This window comes from Lepidothrix coronata, unplaced genomic scaffold, assembly GCF_001604755.1.
Source record: "Lepidothrix coronata isolate B3197 unplaced genomic scaffold, Lepidothrix_coronata-1.0 Scaffold160, whole genome shotgun sequence".
In the NCBI taxonomy this organism is placed as follows: domain Eukaryota; kingdom Metazoa; phylum Chordata; class Aves; order Passeriformes; family Pipridae; genus Lepidothrix; species Lepidothrix coronata.
The window spans coordinates 1,988,043-1,999,466 of record NW_016690340.1 but is presented as its reverse complement, the minus strand read 5'-3'; the positions used below and the strand labels follow the sequence as shown (position 1 = coordinate 1,999,466).

General features: G+C 52.1%; 1 protein-coding gene and 1 long non-coding RNA gene across 18 annotated transcripts in view; one reads left to right on the top strand and one right to left on the bottom strand.

Annotated features, from left to right (window-relative positions):
- The window catches only part of LOC108504370 (voltage-dependent N-type calcium channel subunit alpha-1B-like), a 301,566-nt gene that overhangs the window by 77,320 nt on the left and 212,822 nt on the right, over window positions 1-11,424 (top strand). The window lies entirely within an intron of this gene.
- The window catches only part of LOC108504372, an 18,627-nt gene continuing 18,525 nt past the window's right edge, over window positions 11,323-11,424 (bottom strand). The window contains exon 3 of the long non-coding RNA XR_001877085.1: window positions 11,323-11,387. This is a non-coding gene — a long non-coding RNA (uncharacterized LOC108504372). The remainder of the gene's footprint in view (window positions 11,388-11,424) is intronic.

Here is an 11,424-nt window from a genome sequence, read left to right as displayed (position 1 = left end):
CCACTTTTAAAATGCACTCCTAGAAAAATTCAGTGCAGGGTCCATCCTCCTGTCCACCTCTGGAATGTGGAGAGCACAGGGACGCAACAGGAGCAGCAAGGCTTGAAGCCACCTGGTCTAGTGGAGGGTGTCCCTGCCCATGGCAGGGGAGTGGAATGAGGTGGTTTTTAAGGTCCTTTCCAACAGAAACCAGCAGGACCCGGTGCTGGGTCCTCTGCAGTCAGTGTTTGGATGTGGAGCGTGGTTAATGCAGGGGGGTTTGAAAGGCAGAAGGGGTTTGAAAGGCAGCTGGTTCCCCCTCTCCCTCAATGCTGGCTGAGGAACAGGCGTGTAACGAGATCAGCCTGGTGGCTTTTAAGTGCAGCTGAGGCCGATTTCACGTGCTGAAGGCACCACAATTCCAAAGAGGTGCTTTTAATGTCTGAAAAATGGAAATGAAGTGAATGCCTGCAGAGTACCAGAGGGAATGAGGTGCTGGTGAATGAAATAAACTGTGTGATGACAGGAGAGAGGAGAAGGAGAATGAAAAACAGGGAAAAGAATGGAGAGGAGCAGGGAAATAATATCCCCAGCTGGATCCATGAAACGTTTGGCTCCTGGTTTGCTCTGAAGTTAGTTAGTTAGATATATAAATGCTGTTGTGACTCTGCTCCTCAGTTTTTTTCCTCATTTTGGTTGGTTTAACTCTGCAGTTTTTTGCTCTAGTTTTGGCAAGATCTGGAAGATTGAGCCCCCAGTGCTCCCATGGTGTTCCAGCTCAGAAAAAACAGGGGACATGTGCCACCCATCCTCAGGGACAGGTCACACTCTGCATCCCAGCTGGCTCTGCTGGAGATGGAAGGATTTTTCCAGTCTTCTGGACCAGGATCTTGCCTTGATTTATAGCAAATAACTTAAAAAACCTCTCCCAACAAACTAAAAACCCACAAGACTCCCCAGTGAGATAAGGTTCCAAGAAAAGCCCATCCAAGCTACGCTCACCTCATCAAGAGGTGTGATTACAGTTGGTGTCAGTTTAAGAATTAAAACAAGTATTACAAATGTATTCTACAGAATTAGTTCATCCTATTCACCTCCTTTGGGAAAAACTACTCACCAGTTCGAAGTCAAGGCAGAACCTGGAGTTTGCACCGTGCCAAAACTATTTGACACTGTCAAAATCCACATTTGGAAACCTTAAATATGAATTTTTCAAGGAAACTGGCTTGTTTAGGTGGGGATAAAAAGATTTTAATTGTGATTTTAGGATGTATTTGTGGCGTCAATCTCAATAAAATGAAAGTAAACATGTTTTCAAAATAAAACCAAACATGTTGAACCCAATAAGACAGATTGTGCCTGTTTTCCTAAATGAAGTTTTTACAAGCCTGAACTCTCCCAGCAGAAAGTTTTGATATGATCAGATTGTCGTTTTCTGTCAGAAAACTGTTCTTCCAGAAAATGTGCAGCCAGTTCCAATCAATATTTTCCTTTCTGGTGCTCTGGGCAACCTCGGAAATGAATGTCCTGGTGGAGTTCGTTGTAAGGTTTTTCCTACTCTTTGTGACATAATTCAGCTAAATTGGAGCCAGAGGAGTGTTTATACCCCCAGCAAACCTCCCAGCACCCCCCTCCTCAGCCTGCTGAGCTCAGCACAACCTGCCTCTCTTCCTGAAGCTGCCAGAGGGCTCCAGTTGTTCAACACATCCCTCCTGTGCCAAACCCCGGGAGCAGCTCAGGGCAGAAATGCCCATTCCAGGCCACACAGCCCTGGAAGTGTCCAGGTTAGACAGGGCTTGGAGCAACCTGGGCTAGTGGAAGGTGTCCCTGCCCATGGCAGGGGGAGGGACTGGATGAGCTTTCAGGTCTCTTCCAACCCAGACCAGTCTGGGATTCTATTTGCATCGTGCCAGGGCAGCTCTCGATGTCAGAGTTACACAGGGCAGGATTTATTTTGTGTTTTATTCTGCTTTTTCTCTGACCTGGGAGGTGCTCAGAGCCCTGGGACCTGATGGCAGTGCCCTCGTGTTGGGCTCTGGAGAGCTGCAGAGGGGCCACTGGAGGTCACCAAATAAACTCTGAAAGAGGGGAAATTTAACCTGGAGATCAGGAAGGAATCCTTCCCTGGGAGGGTGGGGAGGCCCTGGCACAGGTTGCCCAGAGAAGCTGTGGCTGCCCCATCCCTGGAAGTGTCCAAGGCCAGCTTGGAGCAACCTGGGCTAGTGGAAGGTGTCCCTGCCCATGGCAGGGGGTGGCACTGGATGATTTTTAGGGTCCATCCCAAGCCCTTCACATTCTCTGACTCGTTGACACGCACAGGGGACTTTGTTCCCTGCACAAGGAGCTGGGCACTGAGGTGCTTTGAGCTGCTCCCAGAGGTAGGTGACAGCCTGGCTGGCCCTGCCCCTGTGCCAGGCTCAGCCAGGCTGCCCCAGCTCTGGCAGTGAGGACGGGGCAGGAAGGCACTGGGGTCACCCTCGGGCTGTGCAGCTCCTCCTGGGAATTCCCAGCTCAGCTCCCATTCAGAGCAGGGTTCCAGATGCCTGTAACTGGGCCAAGGTGTTCATGTGCCAGTCCAGCATCAAAACCCCTCCCAGGAATGAAGGATCAAAGACAGGAAGGGAATTTAGCCAGCACTGAAATTCCCACTGACCCCTGTGACTGCTCCCACATGCAGAGACAATCCTGGATGCCGCTTGGAATCTCTGCCCTGTACAACAGCTGCAGCTCTTCAGCACATCCCAACAGTCCAGCTGCACACCAGTGCCCAAACAGCTGCACTGGGATCACTGGGAGCACTGGGATCACAGGGAAATGAGAAGAGCATCAGCACAGCACCGATGCACCTTCCCACCTCACGGCAGGGGGGCACGTCCAGACTGGGAGTGCTGGTTCTGGACTGGGGTGTCCTGGGAAAGGCACATCCCAGGACTTGGAAAGGCACATCCCAGGGATTGGAAAGGCACATCACAGGGGTTGGAAAGACACATCCCAGAAGTCTGAAAGGCACATCCCATGAAAGGCACATCCCAGGGATTGGAAAGACACATTCCAGGGGTTTCAAAGGCACATCCCAGGGATTTCAAAGGCACTTCCCCGGAGCTGGAAAAGCACCGCCCAGAAGTTGGAAAGACACATCCCAGGGGTTGGAAAGCCCCATGCCAGGGGTTTCTAAGGCACAAGCCATGAAAGTCTCATCCCAGAGGTTTGAAAGGCATGTCCCATGACAGGCACATCCCAGGGATTGGAAAGACACATCCCAGGGGTTGGAAAGGCACATCCCAGGGTTTGGAAAGCCACATCCTGGAGGTTTCCTGCCTGTTGGAAGCTCTGCCTGCGTGAAGGGCAGTCGGTGCTGTCACCCAGGAGGTGACCTGGCTTTGCTGTCCTGGATAAGGACACTGCTGCCCTTGGACAGCCCAGTTCCCTCTGGCACATCCGTAATTCCCCGGGGTGTGTTTTATACTCCCCTAAATGCCTGTACTGCCTGTTAAGGTCACAATTAAAACATCAGACTCATGTATTTGCCATGTTAGAGAAGAACTCCTGAATTCCCGACGGAAACAGGAGCAGCAGGGCTGCTGGGAGAGGTGATGTTTCCTACAAGGCCCTCTGGGAACACAGAGCAGCTTTCAGGAATTCATTCACCATTTCATGGTTGCTTTAAGGAAAAATAAAATATTCCAGGTGTGTTTTCTTGCAGCTTTCTCATTTGTTCTAAGAGCAGACTAGTCCTCCCAAAACACCTCCCCCACTGCTCAGCTCCAGCCCTGGACATTCCTGCTTTCAGCTCAGGAGGTCAACCAAGCTCAGGTTTTGTATTTTAGACAAAAATGGAGACATCAAATAAGAATTGCTCGAAGCTCATCCTCTTTCCTGGTAACTTTGCACCCCAGAGAGGTGCTCCCCCAGCACCCCACAGAGGCAGAGAGCATTTGGGACTTGTTTCATGGAATCATTAAGGTTGGAAAAGCTCTCCAAGACCATCGAGTCTGACCAAGGCCAGGGGGAATTGGGCAGCATTGTGGGTTCTGCAGGATGTACCTGCAGGATGCACCTTCTGACAGTCTCCAGGGTGGGATGAACTCTGGAGCAGAACAACCTCTCCCCATTTTGGGACCAGGTTGAAGTTGAGGTGTAAGTCCTGCTTTGGGCAACCAGAATGGGCAGCTGAGGGGTTTGTGTCTTGGTGGAACAAAATGAGAACGTCTTGTCTTGTTTTAAGGCCCTTCCTGACCTAATTTTAAGCAGACAGGAGCAGAGGTGTCCTGCTGGAGGGGTGGGACTGGAACTGCTCCCTTTGATAACCTCCCTGAGGGTTTAGGGGGGTTGGTGACACAGGGAACAGCTCCAGGGGACAGGCACAACTTACTGGGGAGCTTCTGGCAGCATCACCTCTGAGCTTTTGGGTTCAGGAGAGCAAACTTCAGAGGGAAGCTCTGCTTGGTTTTGGGACGATGTTGCAGGTTTAAGGAGTGCTCTAATCCTCAGGCTGCAGGGGTTTGAGGCCCTCTTGGTGGAGCAGCTCTTCTACTCCACAGCAGTGACCTGAGCAGCTGTTGAGGCTACTGGGGAGGGTCCCTTGGTGACATCCCACCTGACCTTGGCCATCTGCCCACCCAGCCCAGGTTCATCTGCACAGAGAGAAGCAGTTTCAAGAGGGCAGATGGAGAACCACTTCTCTGCTCTCGTGTCCTACAACAAAGACCCTGTTTTGGCAAAAGTGAGCCCAGATCTGCTCGCTGGGATGGGCAGTGGGGCCCTCTGTGCAAACCTGGAGATCCCGGGAGAGGAGGGGTGGAATTAGTGCTTTGCCCTTCTCTGGCATGGTTCTGAATTTAACCTTCCTCTTCCCAATCCCATTTTTTCCTCTGGCACCAAAATATCTGACCTGAGGGCCAGCAAACACAGCTGAACCTCCTCGGGAGGTTATTAGGGGTGTGTTTCTGTAGGGAATGGTGCTCCAAAACACCACCCAAGCCAGCTGAAGGCTTGCTCTGAACACACACTTCTCCTGTTAAAGCATCAGCTCCTGATGAGCTGCAGCCACACAACAGGTGGGAGGAACCTGGTCCATGAAGAACAAGTGAAAAGGGATGGATGGGGTGTGGCTGGTAGCTCCTGAGATTCCCTTTTCTCTGAGCCTTCCCAGCTCTGCTCATCCTTGGGAAGAGCAGAACCACCAGGACAGACTGGCTGCCTGTGGGGTGGGAGGGCTGGGATTTGGGAGGGGTGGAGAGAAGTGTTGGTCACAAAGCACCTGGTGAGGCAGGAGAGACTTTGCAGGCTGGCCCTGTTGCTGTGGCTGTGGGGAAGCTCTGCCCCCTGAGGTCAGACCAGCTCCTGATCCAGGGTATCCCTGCTTGGAGCTCTGTCCCTGTGGTGCAGCTCACCCTGCTGGGCTGGCACAGGCCTGGCCTGAGCACTCCGGGGCCTTCCAGGCATCCCTCTGATCCTGAATTCTAATCCTTGGTCTAACATTTTCCATTTCTGTTGCACAGACTGAGGAAAATCAGCTGCAAGGTGCTTGGTGAACCCAGGTAGTTGCTCATTATTTTTTCTCACAGGGTGTGAAAATCAGACGTTGCTCCTTTCCACTGTTTTGATATATAAATTTTAAAGCTGGTTTCTGCTGACTTGTGGAGAATTACCAAAGTTAAAAGACCATTTTGAGCCACCTAATTTAGCAAACACCGAAAGGAAATGTTTGATTACTCCTTCAGCTCCTCATTTTTCCTGGCTGAGCCTATTTACTGTATTCAGCCCAAATGAACCAGCACTTTTTCCCTCCACGTGCACTTTCTTTTGAGAAAGTGTTTTCCAGAAGGAGTTTGCTCAGCTTTCTTCCATTCCCAGTGTTTAGAATGAGAATGAAAATCGCATTTCTCATCCTCAGAGGGTGTTGAATGGGAATCTTGTGTTATTTAGGATGCACACCAGTGCTTTTGTAAGGGATATTCTGTGTGTGGATGGAAGCTGCTGTAACATATCATAGAGAGGTTTTATTTTCCTCAAATGATGGTTGTAGTCACACACAGGCTGGGAATGTGCACGTGGATGTGCTGGAAACATATTTTTGTGTGCCCCAAATGACCTTTTGTATGAAGGAGACCTGTCTGAGGGTCTGGATGTTGGTAATTGGCTCTTAAATTTCTCTTGGGCAGCTGTAGAAGACGAGTTAGTGTTGCAAATGTTGAGGCTAAACCTTACTAAGTTGGCTTCTGTGTGTTTAAATTTTCATGAGGGTAATTACTGGAGAATAATTGAGAGTCTTGCTCTGGTCTGACCTGTGTCAATTAATTTGTTTTGCCCCTCAGTGGAAGAGGATTGTGCTCTTCACCAGCTGAGCTCTAGGGTTTAAAAATAAATGTTCTGCTCCTTCTGATGTGCTGCTGGGATGGAGATGGAAAGAGAGGCCCTGTCTCTTTATGATGGTTTTTATTGAAATCCACTCACCCCAGAAATGCTACAGATCCCCAAAGATGCTGCCAGGGACTGTGCAGATTGGATGTATGGCATGGAATGGTTTGGGTTGGAAAGGACCTTAAAGATCATCTTGTTACAACCCCTCACCCCGGGCAGGGACACCTCCCACTAGCCCAGGTTGCTCCAAGCCCTGTCCAACCTGGCCTTGGACACTTCCAGGGATCCAGGGGCAGCCACAGCTTCTCTGGGCAACCTGTGCCAGGGCCTGCCCACCCTCTCAAGGAAGGATTTCTCCCCAGTGTCCCATCCAACCCTGCCCTCTGGCAGTGGGAAGCCATTCCCTGTGTCCAGTCCCTCTATCCCTTGTCCCCAGTCCCTCTCCAGCTCTCCTGGAGCCCCCTCAGGCCCTGGAAGGGGCTTTCAGCTCTTCCTGGATCCTTCTCTTCTCCAGGTGAACCCCCCCCAGCTCTCCCAGCCTGGCTCCAGAGGGGCTCCACCCCTTGGAGCATCTTTGTGGCTTCCTCTGGATTTGCTCCAACAGCTCCACGTCCTTCCCACCATCACCAACCCATCTGACCATGCTGCTGGTTGTTGCTGGCAGGACCAAATGAAAAGGGAAACTGAGGCCCAGAGCAGGAGAGGGACCTCAGAGGGAGTTGTCCCCAACCCTCCCCCACACTCAGCTCCACCCAAAGGGTCTCCCTGGGGGACTTTGGCCCAAAGCTGCTTCTGGCCCTGGAGCCCCCCTTGTTCCTGTCTGAAGCGTGGAAGTCACACAAAGGCTCTTTTCCTGCCATCAGTTATCCAGAGCTGAATGATCTAAATAGGACCTTAAACCAGCAGCTCCAAGTCTTTCCTGTGCTGGGCCCCCTGAGCTGGACACACAGATATCTGTATTTTTTAGATGCAAGAAAGCTCTGTGCTGAGCCATCACCTGTCTCTGAGTGGGCAGAGCTGGGCAGGGGTTTTGCTCTTGGCAGGATCTCTTGGCAGCCAGGCCCACCCTGCTGCCTGAATATTTAGCAGAAATATTCTTCTTCTTTAATCCTGCTAAGGAATCGATCTGTGACTTGTCAGTGCTCACAAATGGCTGAGGTGGGTGCAGACAATTTTAGCATCTTCTCTGCTCCTCTCAGGGCAGCACAACCTCATCCCCTGCGCCTTGGGGTGGGTGAGCAGCCTGGCACAGGGCCCTGTGCTGTCACCAGCCCTCCCTGCAGTGGTTTCTGCCACCAGGGAGAGGTGCTGGGGAGGGTGGTTGTGCACTTGCACCCCCAAGGGTGGTTGGGGCTCCCCCTACTCAGAGCACATCCCACCAGCCTGTGGAATGTTTTCCAGACCATCCCTTCATGCTCTGTAACCCTCTGTGTCCCTCAGCCCAGGGATTTTCTTTACAGATCAGCCCCAGGTGCTGCCCATGAATCCAACTGCTCCCAAAACCTACAACTTACTGTGCCCAGCTCTGGCCCCTCAGCTCAGGAAGGACATGGAGGGGCTGGAGCAGGTCCAGAGAAGGGCAACGAGGCTGGGGAAGGGTGTGGAGCACAAGTGCTGTGAGGAGAGGCTGAGGGAGCTGGGGGGGCTCAGCCTGGACAGGAGGAGGCTCAGGGGAGNGCTGAGGGAGCTGGGGGGGCTCAGCCTGGACAGGAGGAGGCTCAGGGGAGACCTTCTCACTCTCTGCAACTCCCTGACAGGAGGGGGGAGCCGGGGGGGGTCAGGCTCTGCTGCCAGGAACCAGCAGCAGGACAAGAGGACACAGCCTTGAGCTGCCCCAGGGCAGGTTTAGGTTGGCCATTGGGCAGAAGTTGTTTGCAGAGAGAGGGATCAGCCCTTGGAATGGGCTGCCCAGGGAGGGGGTGGAGTCCCCGTCCCTGGAGGGGTTTGAGCAGAGCCTGGATGGGGCATCAGTGCCATGGTCTGGGTGACAAGGTGGGGTTGGGTCACAGGTTGGACTCCATGATCTCAGAGGTCTTTCCCAACCCGGTTGATTCTGGGATTCTCTGACTTTCAGGGATAAGGAGTTTCAGAGGGATGTCAGGGATGCTGTGCTGGCCTGCAAGCCCGGGAGCTGCAGTTCCCCCAGCCCCGTTCCAGCCGCGTGTGCCGGGTGCTGATCGCTGCCTTTTGTTCTCCTTCACGCCTTTTAAAGATGAAAAGCTCCCTGAGATCGGGGCAGCTCTTTGCCACCCTGCTGTTGGGGAGCTGTGTGATGGTGCTGCCTTGATGTGCAGGGTTTGAGTACATGTCTTGAAAGCCTTTCACCCCCTGGGCTTGCAAGTGGTCTCCTGGCTTTGGCAGGTGGGTTTGGAGGGGCTCAGGGTGGTGGGATGTGAGGCTGGGCTGTGTTTGGGGATGGTGCAGCGGGAAGAACAACATGGCTTGGAGATTGGAGGGGAGAAAAAAGCAATTTCTTAAGGGTTTCTCCCAAATGAAGCAAAGAAATGGCATCTCTGGGCCAATCCTAGAAATGCCTGTGGTTTACTAGGAGAGCTGGAACACCCGTCTGCCTCTTCCCAGCTGGCTTCATGTCTCCTCCTGACCCCCACACTGGCACATGGGGTCACCTTTCTGTGCTCACAACCTCCTCGTGGTGGCCAGGAAAGAGCCTCTGTGGGGAGGGGAACTTGGCTCCTTCAGGGCTCCAAAATCAAAGCCCTTTTTGCCACGTGCTGCTTGGAGGTGAAATATCAACAGGCATCAGCAGCTCCTTGTTAAACACCATTTGTGTGTGGAGCTGGAAGCTTTGGAGTGAAGGGAACTGCTCCAACTGGGGAAATAAAATTTATGAGGGATATTGGCACTCCCAGCCTGGAGGGGGGAGGCCAGCAGATGGCTCCTGGTGGGAATGCCAGGCATGGATGTCACCTCAGTTGGACCCTTTCCATGATCCTTCACACCATCCCCTTTTCTGGGTGCTCCTCTTCTCACTGTGTGACCTTTGGGGGGTGTTTATAGAGGGACCCTAAAGGATTAACTTGAATTTGGTCAGTTTTGAGGATCTTTGGGGCTGGCTGAAAAGAATCCTGTGGACAGGGAGGGACAGTCCCTGTAACCCTGAGCAGCCCTGGTGCAGAGTGATGGTTCTTGGTTCTTGTGCCTGAGGCTCCTCAAACCTTTGGTAGCACCATTATTGTTTATTTCTGGATCCATTCTAGGGGAAAAATGAGATCCCTTGAGGCCAGGATGAGTCAGTGGAGGGCTGGTCTCTCCAATTCTCACTGGAGTGAGAGAGGGGGTGGCTCCAGCCCCAGGGAATTGGGACACTGGACCTGGGAGATATCAACACATGGTGCCCAGGGATGGCACAGCTCTCACCTTCTGCCAGCAACTTGACTCAGTCTTAGAGGTCTTTTCCAACCTGAATGATTCTGTGATTCTATAATTCTACATTTGGAGGGTTATAATTCTACATTTGGAGGATTATAATTCTACATTTGGAGGTTTATACTGTCTTTAGTTACTGATATTTTTTTGTCAGTGGTGATCACCACAGGCTGTGGTTATCAGGGGCTGATCTCAGTAAGAAATAGATGTTAGGCTCAGCTTATCTATCCCAGATGTCAGAGCACTGTAGGAATGGCAGGTTATGATTTCAGGATTAAAAGATAAAAAGGAGATACCTGATGTGGAGCAAGCTGGGAATACCTTGGTGTGTGGAATGAAGGCTTCTGTTCCATGGAGATGTGGGGTGTGGGCAGGTGTGTGTGCTTTGGGATGGCTGTTTTTGTGCTCAGGGGTGTTTTTTGGGGGTCATGGCACACCCAGTGTCAGGCTGGGGGTGTGCAGAGCCTGTGGGGAAGGTGTGAGGAGCTCAAGAGCTGGCACTGGTGACCTGGGGCACGAGGAGGAGCTGGAGGATTTAAGCAGCAGGCTGGCCCGTGGTGGAGGGGTGAAAGGCTCCAGGTCAGCCAAAAGCTCTAGGGAAGAAGATGAAAAAAGCCATTAAAGGGCTGGACCTGCAAGAATATGATGAGAGTTTTGCTAGTGATACAAATGGGGCTCTGGCTTCCCTGGGTGATCCATGGGAGGTGCATCAGGAAGCAAAGATGGAACCTGGAGAAATTACTGATGCTCATGATCTGGGGATCTTCTTGTTACTAATGTTCTTGATAACAAAATCTTTAGAAAACCTATTAAATGAGCCTTTCTTATAATCCCATGGCTTCTTGTTTTCATAAGCTGCAGACACGTGGGCAAGATTTGATGCTGAAGAACGGGATATAATTCTTGGCAGTGTGAAAGGCTTTAATTGAACTAGTATTTGTCAAAAAAGATCCCTTGGGACAGAATTCCTCTTGGTCAAGGTGCTGCCTTGCTCTCCCTGTGTTCTCCTGCCTGGTGGGAATGTGGGACCAGTGGAGCCTCAGCCCATCCAGCCCCTGAGGCTCCCACAGCAGCACAACCTGCAGTCCTTTCTTTTAGGCAGGGGGAGAAGAGAAGGCCGGAGTAAAAAGCTGATTTAAAAAGCTGCTCCTGCCAAATATTTCCTGCCCCTAATCACTGGCACAGGCTGGCCAGGGATGTTTTTCTCTCTCTTCTTTCCTGTTGAAATAAATAAGTAAAAGCAGGTTAAAGGGGTGCTCATGTTTCAGAGCGAGCTGGGAGACACATGAGAGGGGTCAGTGCCACAAGTGCTTGGGCCTCATCTTCTCAGAGCCCTAAAACCCACGGGGTGAGGGTGGGAGGGGGTTGGTGACTGGCAAGGGTGGCACGAGGCAGCTTGAATTTTGCAGGTGTAGTTGGAACTGATCTCCTCAGCCCAGGGAGGAGATGAAAGCCTGTGGGTGAGTCGGTTGTCTGGGCTGCAGGGGAACACAGGCTGAGCTGAGGAGGAGGATCTGCTGCCCTTGCACCCCACTGACAGGTTGGATGTTGTGATGGAAGACAATCCTTCATTGAGGTGGGAACAAGGGCTTTGGGAGACCTGAGAGCCGCTCCCAATGCCTAAAGGGGCTCCAGGAGAGCTGGAGAGGGACTGGGGACTAGGGATGGAGAGACAGGCTTCCCACTGCCAGAGGG